The 16387-nt window shown below is 33.4% G+C and overlaps 1 protein-coding gene across 3 annotated transcripts in view; it reads left to right on the top strand.

Moving 5' to 3' along the window:
* Window positions 1-16387, top strand: part of SERTAD2 (SERTA domain containing 2) — a 195482-nt gene that overhangs the window by 82254 nt on the left and 96841 nt on the right. Inside the window, exon 3 of one of the 3 annotated variants that reach the window (XM_074287061.1) lies at window positions 7387-7556. The exons of the other annotated variants lie outside the window; for them this stretch is intronic. The gene's annotated coding sequence lies outside the window, so the exon portion shown is untranslated. The remainder of the gene's footprint in view (window positions 1-7386; window positions 7557-16387) is intronic. 3 annotated transcript variants of the gene reach the window in all.

Here is a 16387-nt window from a genome sequence, read left to right as displayed (position 1 = left end):
ATTAATTCTTATGCTTTTGGCTAATGATTATTTAGTCTTTTTGGAGAAGGTTATTAAAATGATTTAAGAAGTAGAACAGTAGAGTCTATACTCAATGTGATATTTTTGTTACTATGAAAAAAATGAAAATTAATTTTTAAAAAATCAGTTTTGTTTAGTAGTCTGTTGTAAAATGTTAAGTCCCAGAGCATGTGCTATTCACATGGTCCCAAATACCTTTCTTAAACACTTTGATTTTTCCTTTCTTACACACAGATATTAGCATATACACTTTGCACATAAAGAAGTTATTCTAGATTGCACACAACTCAAAGGGGCAGGACACTGCTGTCTTCAGCTCAATGGAAATTAGCAGCATCTTGTCTCCTGAAGTCAACTTATATAATGGTGATAAGCAGCACAACTCTAGAAATTTTTAGTTGGCCACGTTGTTGAAAACTGATCATAATGCTTCATAATCTTTGGCTATACTTCACACAATTAAAAAAGAATAAGCCAAAGACAAAATAATAGAAAAATGTTAGTGTTAGACATAATAGATAAAGGTTTTAAATGTAAAAGATATTTAATTTGTATTCGAATCTTCATATAGTAAATCTGTCTAGCAAATTATCACCTTTTTTGTCAGAATTGGAGCACAAGAGAGGCTAGCACTTAATTTCATAACATGATTGATTTTGCATATTTATATACACTTGACATGGTTTTAGTGGTTGCTGTTTTATTTTTGTGTTCCTAGAACTTAGCACAATGCCTTTCACATAGTATAGGCTTTTAAAAAGTGCTCGTTAGATTTGACAGACTGCTAGTTTTTTTTTATATTTAACTCAAATAAAATCAATTGAACATAAAGTAATGTTGATTTGGCCTTCTCTGTCTTTATTTTTGTCCATAAAGAATGCAAATGTCTTCATTTTAAGCATGGTTTTATTATAATGATTTAATATTTGTTTCTAACCAAAACATGGATGTGAATAATCTTACAAATCTTATTTATTTCTTGTTGTTTTAAACATGTGAGTTTCTGACACAGCTATCATATTTGTTTTTTCTCAAAAGTATTTTATTTTTCCAAATACATGTAAAGATAGTTTTCAGTTTTTATTCCTAAGGTTTTATGTTCCAACGTTTTGCTCCCACTCTCCCCTTCTTTTCCCTTCCCTAAGACAGCAAACAATGGTTTAATTCTGTTATGTTGGTGACAGTGAAGAGGGTAAAACAAACATGAAAGGTGCCATGTTCACAGGTGAAAATCTGAATATTAATCAGGAAAAAGTTGAATAGATTTTCACAATTGAACTTTGTTCTTTTAATGTCTTTTTATCATATTGAAATATTTGTTTCCTATTTTTCAAGAAATTTCTATTTGTTTCAAATTATAATAATTACTAGAAGTATAATATTTACAAAAGTATATAATGATAGATTGGTAAAGTTTGGAAATAATCCCTGTTGGGGGAATAATAAAAATTTATATTATACTTTAGAATTTATAGTTTTGAAATTTACATTTATTTGTATGTACTTGAAAAATGCATATATAATTATGTACCAATAAGTTGATCCCTAACTTCTTTGTCACTAGAGATCTATTCTAAATTACCTTTTCTTGCTCTTGATCTCTGAATTTTTGCTTTGCTTGTCTTCTATGCTTGGTTTGCACTCTTTCCTTATTTCTTCCTTCATACAATCTCTTTGTTTTTGATGCAGCTTAAGAACAACCTTCTATACTGAAAGTCTTTCCTGATTTCTTACTCTCATTGTGCCTCCCCACCACTGGTGACTTCCCTCCTAAACTATCTTATTTTAACTATGTTTTATTTATTTGCATATTATCCTAATTGTATTTACTTAAATTTGTGCTTATTGTCTCCATGTTACATGTAGGTTCTTCTGAGGTGAGATTGTTTGACTCATTATATTTATGTCATCAAAACCAAGCATCGTGCATGACAAAATAGCAAAATGTGCTTCACAAATACTTGTCGGTTTATTGATTGGTCCATATTTAGAGAATATAAACTAATTTTAATATCTGCTCAATAAAAACATGATCAGGAAGATAAATGTTTTGCATTTATAATGTCTATAAAATGTTTTGCATTACAAATCCAAATAATGATTTTTAAAAAATTAGTTGCTGTTTTGAATTTTCTATGTGTTTGCAATCCCCATACATAGATTATTGTGAATAACAGCTAATTTATTATATTAGCAATTTTCCATAATGTAATATTTCCTGTGTTAACATCTATGCAATAATTTGATCAAAATATCAAACAAATTTGATCAAAAGTTATGTTTTAGTGAAAAAACACCATTTTTGCTGGAATAACTGAAAATGAATAAGAAATTTTATAAATTTCTGTTTCAGTAAGAGTAGAAATTAAAAGTTGACTTGAGTTTTCAAAATGTGTTTTTTTTTAAAGTAAGCAATATAAGGAAAGAATAAGGGATGGGATACACAGATTTCACCTCAATAAAAAATTAAGTTTCTGCAATCTCAAAATTTTTCTCCTTTTTCTCTAAGTGACAAAGTGACAAAAAAAAAAAAAAAAAGTAACAGCTGCTGGCCAAAGCTTTCCACATCCTTTCTGTTGTAGGTATCTGTAAAATAGGAGTCCTGCCATGGGACCTTGGCACATGCAGTGTGCCAAGGAGAAAGGTGTGGTCTTTCCACCAAAAAACTCATGTAAAAAAAGAATGCACACCAGCATAATGCACTGTTAGATTCTTTATTTTGTTGTCTAGACAACAAAGCATTTGACCTGTTGAATATCTTCTAGACCTTCTAGACCTAGACATAATAGTGTGACTATATTTGTATTTGTTAACTTACTAGTGCTACAGATTTTCATCAGCAAATTGAGTTATCCCACCTTCAAAACAATAGGGATAAGAAAAGAGGACCCATGTGGTAGCGCCTTTCATTTGGCTTAAGATGATCGATACAGTTCATGGAGGCCAATTTGAAGAGTCAGGCTGAGCTTCAATTTGAACTCCTAAAGAAGAAAGTTATCTTGCTTTTTTCATCATCGTCATGTGAACATAGAATAGAATTTTGACTCTTCCTGGAAGTATTTGTAGCTTTTTGTTCCAGCAATTTTACTAGGAATATTCTGTTACATATTGTTCATTTTTGTTGTTTAGCAAATGGCAACCAGGTTTTCTTTGCCACACACTAACCTTTTTTCTCCCAAATACATTTGGCCAGTGTATCCATATAAAACAATTCTTTTCTATATGACTTGTTCATACTAAAAACAAAGTAATATAAATGTTTCCTGAGTTGAATAGATTTAGTTTCACTTAAGGCTAACTTTTAAAGAAAAGAGAACTATTTTATTTCACTGTATTTTGAGGGACCTGATCCTGTCTTCTACTTTATAACCCAGATTTGGTATTTTCTTTTTTTTTTAAATTTTAATAGTTTTTATTTACCAGATATATGCACGGGCAATTTTACAACATTGACAATTGCCAACCTTTTGTTCTAATTTTTCCCCTCCTGCCCCCCCCCCCAGATGGCAGGTTGACCAATACATGTTAAATATGTTAGAGTATAAATTAAACACAATATATTGTATACATGTCCAAATAGTTGTTTTGCTGTACAAAAAGAATTGGACTTTGAAATAGTGTACAATTAGCTTGTGAAGGAAATCCAAAATGCAGGCGGACAAAAATAGAGGGATTGGGAATTCTATGTAGTGGTTCATAATCATCTCCTAGAGTTCTTTTGCTGGGTGTAGCTGATTCAGTTCATTACTGCTGTATTGGAACTGATTTGGTTCATCTCACTGTTGAAAATGGCCATTCCATCAGAATTAATCATTTTATAGTATTGTTTTGAAGTATTTAATGATCTCTTGGTCCTGCTCATTTCACTCAGCATCAGTTCATATAAGTCTCTTCAGGCCTTTCTGAAATCATCCGGTTGGTCATTTCTTACAGAACAATAATATTCCATAACATTCATATACTACAATTTATTCATCCAATCTCCAATTGATGAGCACCCACGTAGTTTCCAGTTTCTGGCCATCACAAAGAGGACTGCTACAAACATTCTTGCACATACAGGTCCCTTTCCCTTCTTTAAGATCTCTTTGGGATACAAACCCAGTAGCAGCACTGCTGGGTCAAAGGGTATGCACAGTTTGATAACTTTTTGAGCATAGTTCCAAATTGTTCTTCAGAATGGCTGGATGTATTCAGAATTCCACCAACAATGTATCAGTGTCCCTGTTTTCCCACATCCCCTCCAACATTCTGCATTACCTTTCCCTGTCATTCTAGCCAATCTGACAGGTGTGTAGTGGTATCTCAGAGCTGTCTTAATTTGCATTTCTCTGATTAATAATGACTTGGAGCATCTTTTCATATGACTAGAAATAGTTTCAATTTCTTCATCCAAGAATTGTCTGTTTGGCCCTTTGACCATTTATCAATTGGAGATTGGCTTGATTTCTTATAAATTAGAGTCAATTCTCTATATATTTTGGAAATGAGGCCTTTATCTGAACCTTTGACGGTAAACATGTTTTCCCAGTTTATTGTTTCCCTTCTAATCTTAACTGCATTAGTTTTGTTTGTACAAAAACTTTTCAATTTGATATATCAAAGTTTTCTACTTTGTGATCAATAATGATCTCTAGTTCTTGTTTGGTCATAAATTCATTCCTCATCCACAGGTCTGAGAGGTAAACTATCAGATTTGGTATTTTCTAATGGGTATGTGATTAACTTTGACTGACTCAAGTGTGATGCTAGAGAGAAAGTGTAGCTCTGTAATAACTTCAAGTACTGTTGTATGAGATGTATTTCTTGACCAGTGGAACTAATTTGACTTTAGAACTATAAATACCATAAGTAAATTTGTAAATAGCAAAAATTTAATTACAACACATTGAAATACTTATGGAGCCCAATGAATGGTCACTTTTGAATTTTGAAGTCACTCTAAACTTCTCTCAGGAACTGAAGTATAAAAATTAAAAACAAAGCAAATTTATATTATAGAATTGAGTTTCACCTTAGGCATAATAGAATTTTTAACATTTTTTATGGAAAAAACCTCATACTAGTAGTGCCTTGTGACTATAGAACCTTAGTAATCATTTTGATTTCTTAGGACAGATTTTTCAAAAGAATTACATAGAAGACTGTTCAGATGGGAATGGTACAATTAAACTCTGAAGACCTTTAAGAATTTGTCCTGGTGGGGCAACTAGGTGGCGCAGTGGATGGAGCACCCAGCCTTGAATTCAGGAGGACCTGAGTTCAAATTTGGTCTCAAGACACTTAACACTTCCTAGCTGTGTGACCCTGGGCAAGTCTCTTAACCCCAGCCTGGGGGGGGGGGAATTTTGTCCTTACTGATTTGTGCTGACTCCAAATTAAGTTGAATTGATGGGAAATGAAGAAATAATATGAAATAATCATAGATTCCATTTTGCAAAAGAGAGAATTTTGCCAACACAATGCTTTTATATTCCTGATTTTTCAGAAGAAAAGCAGGACTTGCTGCTAACGCGAGATGAGCTATATTGTATACTTAACAGACTTACGTGCATGAAATGTTCCTTCTTAAAACTCATGTAAACAGAAGTAGAGTTGTACTATAAGTTTCAAGGGGAAAAAAATAGCTTCCAATAGAGCAGGTAGAGGCAAAAACTGAGTGATTTTTTTCAGAAGGAGAGATTGTTCTTTCTTTTTTTTTTTTTTCCATTAATTTAGATTAATTCAAATCAGTCTTCAGATACATGTACACACGTCTTGGTTCTTGCCTGACTCAGTACAGATCCTACTTAGCTCTCTAGCTCACCTTTTTCATTCTCTTATACCTTTACTTACAATCCTTTGAACTATTGAGCTGTATTTGGTTATAATTAGGCGACCTTGTCCTCTAGAGAGGTGTATATTGCAGCTTTGTAGAACTGGTGATGAACTGGGTCATCTTTAAAAGAAAACATAGTTCATTGAGGAAAGTTTGTATAATATATTTCTCCCATCAAAAAGTCTCATTGCCCCAAATCAAACCAGAAAAATGTGGTAAATTAGAAATTATTCATTTGACCATATAAGAAGAGATATTAAAGGAATCTTCCTTTTCAAGTAGCCATTTATTCTCCTATATGTTAACTATTTTTTAAAAATTTTTATCCAAATTATGGATTACCAAAGTTAAAATGTATATATCATTGTAATGTTATAAAAACTTTTATTTTATTTCATTTATACATTTCTAGATAGTGGCCAAATTTCCTTTTTAAGAAGTAGATGGGGGTAGAGGAGTAGGAAATTCCATAGATTTCCTAAGCTGAGAACTGACTTCATGCCAGTCCTAAGACAAAAAATAAAAAATGGAGCATTGCATGACATACATTTAAAATGTAAAGCAAACAATTTAATGTGTTAGTTGAAATTGTTTTGGCATATACTCAGCATTGATGTGTTTATCTTGATGATTTTAATTTTGTGTTATCCATGGCTAAAATAATGAATTTGCTCTCTGGAAAGGTCCTAGGTGATAAGTTTTAGAAGATAGAAGCTTTTATTTTGTTTTGGTTTTGGAAACTAGGGGCAGCTAGGTGGCGTAGTAGATAGAACACCAGCCCTGAATTCAGGAGGACCCGAGTTCAAATGTGATCTCAGACGCTTAACACTTCCTAGCTGTGTGACCCTGGGCAAGTCACTTAACCTTAGTCTCAGGGAAAAAAAAAAAAAAGAAAGAAAAGGTTTTGGAAACTAGGTCTCTTGAACTCATCTAGGCTAGAAGTGTATGGCCATTTATGGGCCTAATCTTAATATTGATTGGTATGAAAGTCTTAACCTGCTCAATTTTTCCAGCCTTTGCCAATTTACCCTCTCCTTAGGCAGTCTGATGACCTTTTGCTCCTGAGGGCTCACCATATTAGTGCCAGACATGGAGCAGATACCTGATTAGTCTTAGCCCTTTTGTAACTTTGAACTCCTAAACTCTTGTAATCCACACCCCTCTTGCCTCCCCTTATAGCAGAGATAATGGGCATAGGCCAACATGCCGAGCCTATAAAGTCTACTTCATTGTATATGAAATTTTCTTTTTATGAAGATATATTATTAGAATTTGGTGAATATGGAAAATTTCTTCAGCTACTTTTAGTTCTGTATTAAAACAAAATACTATCACAATATTTATGAATGTTTTTATTAAATATTCTTTAGCAACCTGAAGAATATGATTCACCATTCTTGACCATCTTAATATTTACTATGTGAAGAACTCTATTAGGAAATTAAATTATCTTAGCCTTAGGTAAACATGATAGCTCACTTCAATCTATAAGTCAGGGAAAGACTAAGGTCGTCTTTTTTTTTTTTTTTTTTTTTTTATCTTACTAGTTAGCTGTCAACAGTCAAAGGAATGATTCCTGTTGAAACACTTGAATCTCCTGCCCCTATCTCAAATTACATTGAGAGATGACAGATGGATGCATAACAGCAGAGGCACAGAATTACTGCAGAATGGGACATGAACAAAGCAGAGCCAAAGTCTACTGAGATAGAGGAATGTATGTAATGACTCTGTGAGCATTATCAGTATTATCAGCCATTTAAAATTTATTTGGAAGGGAGAAGAAATTGCCTACCTAAAGCCTTAATTTCTCATCTCTAAAATGAGAGAGTTAGACTAGATGATCTCTAAAGTACCTTCCAATTCTAAAGCCTGTGCACCTCCCCACTGTTTTGTTTGTATTTCTCATTCTTTGGATATTCTTCATGTACCAGAGAGACAAATGCATTTCTATATTAGTGGCACCCAATAAGGTGACAGGACAGGGCAATAATTATCCTAAAAATGTTAGACTCTGGAGTAAAATAATTGAAAAAGGACAAAAATGTATGTAGAGGTAACATTAAAATAACCTGGTTATATTTATAATTAGTGACTCTTTTAGTTTTCTGGGATGTAACTGAGTACACAGAGGTTTGTATCCTGTACTACTAATTATATCCTTCAACATGTACTTAGGAATCATTTGGGAGGATGGAATGCATTTCTTTACCTTTTATCAGCTGGTATAGATGACCAAAGGTGGTGAAGTAGGAATGCAGATAAAGCACATCACCTCTCAGCTGTACCTGATCTTTAAAACCAAGGAAACAGTGTGACTTCTGTAATTCCTTTGCCCAGATCTATATAAGAAGTCACCTGTGTTAGAATATATACTAAAGAACCAAAACAAAACAAAACACAAGAATTTCCAATGTAGTTGCAATGTGTTTAAATTAGTATTATGTAGTTCATGAATATTTATATAATGGCATACTTTTAAATACATTTGAGTCAAATGAATGTATATTCTTAGTAGCTAAAGAACAGTGGCATCTTAATTTCTGGCTATATAGATATTCGGTTGTCATTCATTAAGAATAATTCTTACACTACATCCTTTAGACCTCATCCTTTATTTTAAAGTAAGATGTGTCTTCATTAAAGATATTATGGTCCTGTAGGAAAGTATACAATGAAATTTGTAAGACCTTTGTATTTCACAAGAATTCAAGTTCATTCAGTTCTTTTGTGTACTGATACATACATAAACCAGAAAACATATGAAGCACTCAACCACTACTATATAAATCATTCACTTTAAAAGGGAGAAACAAGGTCTAAATCCCTTGCTTCTCTAATTCACATATTCTCTTCACTGCTCTTTCTCCCATGTGGAGCATATATGTAATCTTTCTCCAAGAAAGACACTTTTTCTCTCTAGTTGCCAGGCCCAGGAAATCTTGAAGGATTGATGAATCAACCCCCTCTACCCTGGCTCAAGGGTAGATGCCTAGGAACTTTAAAAATATCTTCTCCCCTCTGGCTGAGTTGGCAAGTATATGTCTGCTTCTTTAGGAACTCTTAGTGCTTTGGCTGCTGCCATATCATGATCCAAGAATGCCAACTTTCAGGAATTCTCCTAAGTCACATGACAAGCAAACCATGACCATTATGTATTTGTCCTGTTCCAAGGCAACCAGTGTAGTTCCTAAGGGGTATAGGAAATATATTTGCATAGGGCTCAGACTCTATCCCTCTCTTTCCTAAGAAAATAGACCTTCTTCTGCGCTCTCTCTTTAGGAAAGGGAAAGCAGTCTAAAAATTACTACAGTCTTCTTGGTCTTATAGACTTTGGCAAAGTGGTAACTGCCTCTTGAAATAATAGGGCAGCATCAGTCACAGGAAACAGATAACAATCACAGCATTGTAGATCTAGAATTGGAAAGAACCTCAGCTAAGAGATTAATTCCATGCCTTCATTTTACAAATGAAGTCCAAGAAAGCCTTTGCAATCTATAAAAATTTCACAACATGCATCAGAACCAGAATCTAAAGTCAGGTCTTCTTGACTTGAGAATTAGTACATTTTCCATTACTATACTGCCTCTCAGAGATGTGGGGAACCATGAGAGTAGGCTATTGCATATAAAGGTGTTTTCTTCGTTAGTTTTGAATGTGTGTATGGCTGTTAATAAGTGAGGATTGAATCAAGAGGTTATGTTGGAAAATAACTGTGACCTAAAAAAAGAAATTATTTTTAAAATCAAATCCTTAGGCTACCTATTAAAGGGGAAAGAAACCTTTTAAAGCCTTTTATAATCTAGTTTTTCCCTCCTTTTTCAATATTCTAAGAACTTAGTCCCTCCCCTTCCCCCAATATACTCTGAATTCCAATGACCTTGGCTTCCTTGCTTTTCCTCAAAACAGACATTCCATCTCTCATCTCCAGGCTTTTCACTGACTGTTCTGCATGCCTGGAATTCTCTCCTTCATTCTATTTCTTGATTTGTCTGACTTCCTTTAAGTCTTAGTTTAAGTCCCATCTTCTTCAAGAAACCTTTCCTATTCTTTGTATCTTCCCTGAGACCATCTCCAGTTTATCTTATGTCTTATGTGTATGTAGTTGTCTGCTATTGTCTCTTTAGATTATACTGTGAGTTCCTTGACAGAAAGGACTGTTTTTGACCTTTTTTTTTTTTATCCCCAGCACTTTGTACAATGCCTAATACATAGTAGATACTTTAAATTCTTGTTGATTAACTTTTCTTTGATCAAGTCCTACTTCCTAATCTTTATGTTCTCCTGCTTAGAGGAAAGTATTGTTTTTAATTTCCAAATTTACTTATTTTGGAATATAACATCACAGAATCTTAAAGTTGCAATAGATCTTAGAAACTAGCAGGCTCAACCTGTGCTTGAACAAAAATCCCTTTTACATTATACCCAACAAATCATCTTTCCTTTCCTTGAAGGCCTTGAGTGAAGAGGAAATCAGTTACCTCCCAAGGTAGGCTGTTACACTTCTAGATAGGTCTAAATGTTCCTTAAATCAAACTTGAATTTCCTTTCTAGCTTCTACCCATTACTCTTGATTCCATCTGGTAGGGCCAAGCAGAATAAATCTGTAAAGGGCTAAAATTGAGCAAATGTACTTGGATAATGAAGCATGTGAGAGACTAATTGCCAATTGGACAGTTCTCTATTAACATGATTGAAGGTTGACCCTCCCCAGCTGTTCTGTGCTGACTTGATTGGTGGGACAAAGAGGGGGAAGTGACATGTGTGGGTGGAGTAGGAGGAGGAAATTGAGGCATTCTAGTGGAGGTGAAGAGAGAGGAAGGTGGTGTAGAGATTACTAGATCTAATCCCCTGATGGTGAGCTCAAGAGACCAAGAATAAAGACTGTTGATTAGCCTGATTCAGGCTGATTTCTGGGAAAACAGAGTTCCAGCATAAATCTAATCCATTTTCCATGTGATAACCTTTCAAATACTTGAAGACAGTTTTTATTCCTCTTCAGACTTTTTGTATATGAAACCACAAATCTTTCTTATATACATACATTTACATACATACATTTATTCTAACTTACATTTCAATTTTAAAAGATTTATAAATTTAATTTTAAAAGCACAACATGTGCATTTGATCACTGTCCTACTTGTTTTCTAAACTTCTCATTCTCTTCCATGTACTTTAGTGCTTTTTTTTTTCTTTTTGAGTAATTTGCCCAGGGTCATATACCTAGTAAATGTCTGAGAGCTGATTGAACTCAGGTTATACCGACTCCAGGACCAGCACTCTATATCCATTATACTACCTAGCTGCCCTGTTTCCAAACACTTAAAAAAATGTTTTAGTGATCCTTTTTTTCCTTTTTCTTTTCTATCACTAAACTTTCTTTCTTTTTTTTTTTTTCTTGTCAAATACCACTTGCTCTTACCTCCCCTACTTTAAAAATATAAACCTTCCATGAAACAAGTTGTAAAGAAAAACACCTATATATTGGCTATGTCCAAAATGTATAAATCAATTTGACCCTAAGTTCTCACCTCTGTCCCCTCTATCTCATTGTCTTCTCATTTCCAGGCTAAATATTCCTAGTGCTTTCAACACAGGTATATAACATGAGCTCAAAACCTTGAAATGAAACATTGCTTTTGTGTGGACACTTTCCAGTTTATCTGTGTTATTCCTCATATGTAAACCCCAGAATTGAATACAACAATTCAAATGTGATCTGACTTAGGCAGAGTACAGCAAGACTATTATTTACCCAGTCCTGAAGAATATACTTATCTTAATGTAGCCTAAAACTACTACTACTATGGTTGCCATTTCACACTGTTTATTCATTTGTAAGCTTTCAGATCACCTCAAAACTACAGATCTTTTTTCAGAAAAAGTGCTGCCTAGTCTTGTCTCCCTTATCTTGTACTTGTAAAAATAATTTTCTAAGTGTAACATTGTGTATTTGTCTCTATTACATTTCAAATTTCATTTTATTCTATTTACCCCAAAGTTCTGATAGCCTCCCTGGATCTTTTTGAGTCCTTATTATCATCCATGTTTTAACTCTCCCTCCTAGCTTTATACTATCTGCAAATGTGATAAACACTTTCCTTTAAGTCCTTGATAAAAATGTTAAAAACAGAACAAAACAAAATGGAGCTACATACTTACCCCTGGGTTATTGTACTAGATACATTCTTTTAAGGTGACATCAATTTGTTCATTAACTATTTTTTGAGTCTGGCCATTCCAACAATTCTGAAATCCTCCTAACTCTACCATTCTCTTCCACTCCAATAATATGAAAGACTCTCAAATACTTTTCTAAAATTCAAAGTAAACTAAAGCATTTCCTTGAGTTACTAGTTTATTAAACGTGTCTCAAAGGGAAATTAGGTTAATCTGACTTTATTTGTTTTGATCATACCATGTTGGTCATTTTGTGATCTTACATATTCTGGATGTTTACTAACTTTCCCTTTAATTCTAAAATTTTTCAGGAATCAAGTCAACTGGCATGTCTTGATTTTTTTATTCATAAAAAAGTTGAAGATTCTTTTGTTCAAAGAATCCCTAAATTGTATGTGATTTCTTACCAACTGAAAAGAGAGAATTACATCTAAATTAGGAGGCAACAAAGTATAATGAGAATAGTACTGGAAAGGGTGTAAGAAAATCTGATCTTGAGATTTGATTCTGCCTCTTTCTAACTTTTGACACAATCTCAGAAAGGCTATTTCCTTACTTTAAAAATGAAGACAATTATATTTATGTGATCTGACTCATATAGTTGTTGCTATGTGTAAAAAAAAAAAAACCTATTTTTTTTACAAATACCCTCCCACATAAAAATAGTAATTAATTCTTAGTAACCAAGTTGGAAGAGACTGCAGAGACCATGAACTGGAATCTCCTCTGCAATATGCCAGACAAGTAATCATCTAACCTATATATATTTCATCATCATGTATTCTGCCAATCTTCTACCACTAAGATCTTAACTATCCTGCTTCTGTCATTCCAAGAGTTGGCAAACTTAGGGCCAAAGATAAGAATTTTTTTTTTTACAATTTTGAATTAGAAAACAAACTTTTAAAATGTTCAAAACAAATTCTTAACTCACCAGCCAATAACAAAAGAGGGTGGAGGTAATATTTTACAAACTTTTGAAATCTATTAGTTATCCTAGCTTTCATATGTAGATTTAATGGCCAGGTTATCATTAACTTCATCTAATGTGATGATAAACACCAAATAGAAGAGAGAGAAGAATAAATCTGAAGTATACCAAACTGAAGATATTCCTTGAAGTTACTGTTATTTACCACTTTTTGAATCTGGCTATTTGGTCAATTCTAAATTCACTTCACAGTACTATCATCTATCTTGTACCTTGCCATTTCATTTATAGAGATCTTATGAAAAATGTTTGTCAAAACCTTTACTTAAATTCAGATTTGCTATGTCTATTATATTCTTCTGATTTACCAGTTTAGTAACTGTCAAATAATCTCATGAGCTATTCTTGATGAACATATGTCAACTCTTAGTGATATCTACTTCCCTTACTAAGTGCTCATAAGTCATCACTCCAATATTATGTTCTTGAATAATATCAGATATTGAAGCCAGGCTCAGTGACCTATAATGTTGAAAAAAAACCCAAAACTATCATCTCCTTATAAAAAATTAAACCAACACTTGCCCTTTATTCCTACAGGACTTCTTCCATGTAGTGGCAACTAAGTGGCACACTGGATAGAGTAGAAAAGATCTAGCTTCAAAACTGGCCTCAGATACTAACTGGTCATATGACCCTAAGTAAATAACTTAACCTCTATTTGCCTCAGTTTTCTCATCTATAAAATGGGGATATTAATAGCACCCATTTCACTGTATTGTTTTGAGAATCAAATGAAATTATATTTGTAAAGCACTTAACATAATAATGCCTGCCACATTATGCCATAAAGAAATATGGAAATATGGAATACAGATACTTAATACATACTTATTTTCTTCCTTCCTCCATGATTTAAAAAAAATGATCAACAGAGGTTAAGCAGTTATATCTATATACCTTGAGATTTAATTCAATTCAATTCAAAAGGCATTAAGTACCTGCTACATGCAAGGCATTGTGCTAGGAGCTGGGATACTAAGACAAAATGAAATAACTCTGATCAAGGAGTTTAAATTAGACTGTGGAGAAGATATCAGATTCACTGATAAATAATTTTTTGAGGGGACTGAGAGGATGGAGAGAACTACCAATCTGAAGGATCAGGAAAAGCCTCTTCTAGGGATTCAAAGAGATGAGAGTGAGGAAAGATCATATTTCAGGCATGGGACAGAGGCACTGGGTTGAGATATGGATTTTACCGTATTTGGGAATAGCAAGTATACTGGAGTAATGTGGAATGCTTCTGGAAAGGTAGTATGGAGCTAGCTTTTTAAAAGAAATATGGACTCACTGGAACAGGGAAATGACATGGTCAGACCTTTGCTTTAGGAAATTATTATGGAAGTGAAGTGAAGATTCGATTGGAAAAAGGTAAAACTAAAAATAGGAACACCAAAGAGTCCATTGTGGTCTAAATAAGAGGTGCTAAGGACCTGAATTGGGGTGTATACAACTGCTGTGTACTTAAAATGGATAAGATCTGGCAAATAATTGGATATGGAGTTGAAGAGGAGGAAAAAGTCAAAATATTTCTCCTTCCCCCTCTTCCCCATCCCAAAGTTGTTAGCATGGATCTACTAGAAGGATGGGACTTTCAACAAAAAGAGATGTTTGAAGGAATGATGAATTTAGGGGAAATGATAATAAAGTCTGTTTTTGAATTTGAGATACTACTGCTGGATTGGAGTTTAGGATATGAGGTCTGGATATGTAGATTTGGAAGAAACCATTGTAATTGAATTCATGAAAGATGGCTTAGGATAGATGGAGCCTTGGGAGTCAAACACTCACTCTACTTAGTGAGTGGGAGTTGTATGGTGATCTATCAAACAAGACTAAAAAGAATGGTCAAACCAATGGGAGAACCCGGAGAGATCATATAAATAATTAGGAACAGAGATTATCTAGGAAGAGGTGATTAATAGTCTGAAGGACTGCAGAGAGGTCAAGAGAGTTGAGGAGTAGGAAACATCCATTGTATTTAGCAATTAATTTTTGATTGATAAACAGATGAAGAATATGACTTGCCAGGCTAATTAACATAATACAATTGAATACCGCCTTCTCTCTTGAATCATATGAAACTTACTGTTGTCCCTTTCAAGTCCTAAAGAGATTAATTTTTCTCCATGTCTCAAATTGGGGTAATATAAATGGCGCAATTTAACCTTTGCTTAATATCTTATAGAACTTCTTCCCTCAAAAAACTTTGCTTTGGTAATGAGAGGTTACGTGCTTGATCATCATGATATTTTTTTAGGAACTCTCTTTTACTGTTTTTCTAACATATTTTCATTACAGTAGAACTAAAGATGAAATGCTAGACTAGGAAGTAGCTTTCATAGGGAGGAATTTTCCCAAGACCAAATTTAATTCTTTAATGCCATGCAAGAAAGGTCTTTACTACCTGTGCATATGTTTATTTTCTAAATATTTAGAAATGGCTTAAAATATTATTTTAAAGGGCAGAGGAAGAATTTCATATTCATTTCTTATACATTTTTTTATTTTTGCTTCCCCAAATAAAGGATCTTGCCTACATATTTTGTTTTTTTCAAACTCTAGACGGAAGAACAATGTAAACAGACTTCCAAACCTTTCTCAGACATTTATAAGCTTTTTGCTCATTAGATCATAAAAACAAGAGTGAGCTGGAAGGGACTTCATAGATAAAGGTTCAACCCTAATATTTTAGAAATAAGGAAACAGGCCAGGAAAGTAAAATAATCTATACAGGGTCATACAGGCAGTATCCAAGTTGAGATTTGAACCCAGGTCCTATAATTTCAGAGCTAGTTCCTTTTTACTGCAATTTAATCACTCTTTAATTACCATCTTACCATCTTTGATTACCATCAACCTCATCTTACTATAGTTAGTTGAGCTTTTTTTTTTTTTTTTTTTTAGGAAAGGAAATGAATGAAAATACAGGTATATCTGATCATTCATTTCATAGATATGTAACTGAAACAATCTTTGGGCTCTGGTTAGAGCCCATCTGTTCCATGATTTCCCCCCCCCCCCATTTAATAGTATTTTGGGTTTTTCCCCAATTACATGTAAAGATAGTTTTCAACATTCATTTTTGTAAGATTTTGAACTCCAATTTTTTTTCCCTCCCTTCCCTTCCTCTTCCCCAAGACAATATGCAATTCAATATAGGTTAAACATGTACATGTTAATAAACATATTTCCATGTTAGTCATGTTGTGAAAGAAGAATCAGAGTAAAAGGAACAAGTCTCAGAAAGAAAAAAATAAAATTTTAAAAAAGTAAAAATAATATGCTTTGATGTGCATTCATTCTCCATAGTTCTTTCTCTGAATGTGTTTGGCATTTTCTAATTGTTCCATGATTCTTATTAGAATTTT

This window comes from Sminthopsis crassicaudata, chromosome 2, assembly GCF_048593235.1.
Source record: "Sminthopsis crassicaudata isolate SCR6 chromosome 2, ASM4859323v1, whole genome shotgun sequence".
Classification (NCBI taxonomy): Eukaryota; Metazoa; Chordata; class Mammalia; order Dasyuromorphia; family Dasyuridae; genus Sminthopsis; species Sminthopsis crassicaudata.
This window is presented reverse-complemented; position numbering and strand designations above follow the sequence as displayed.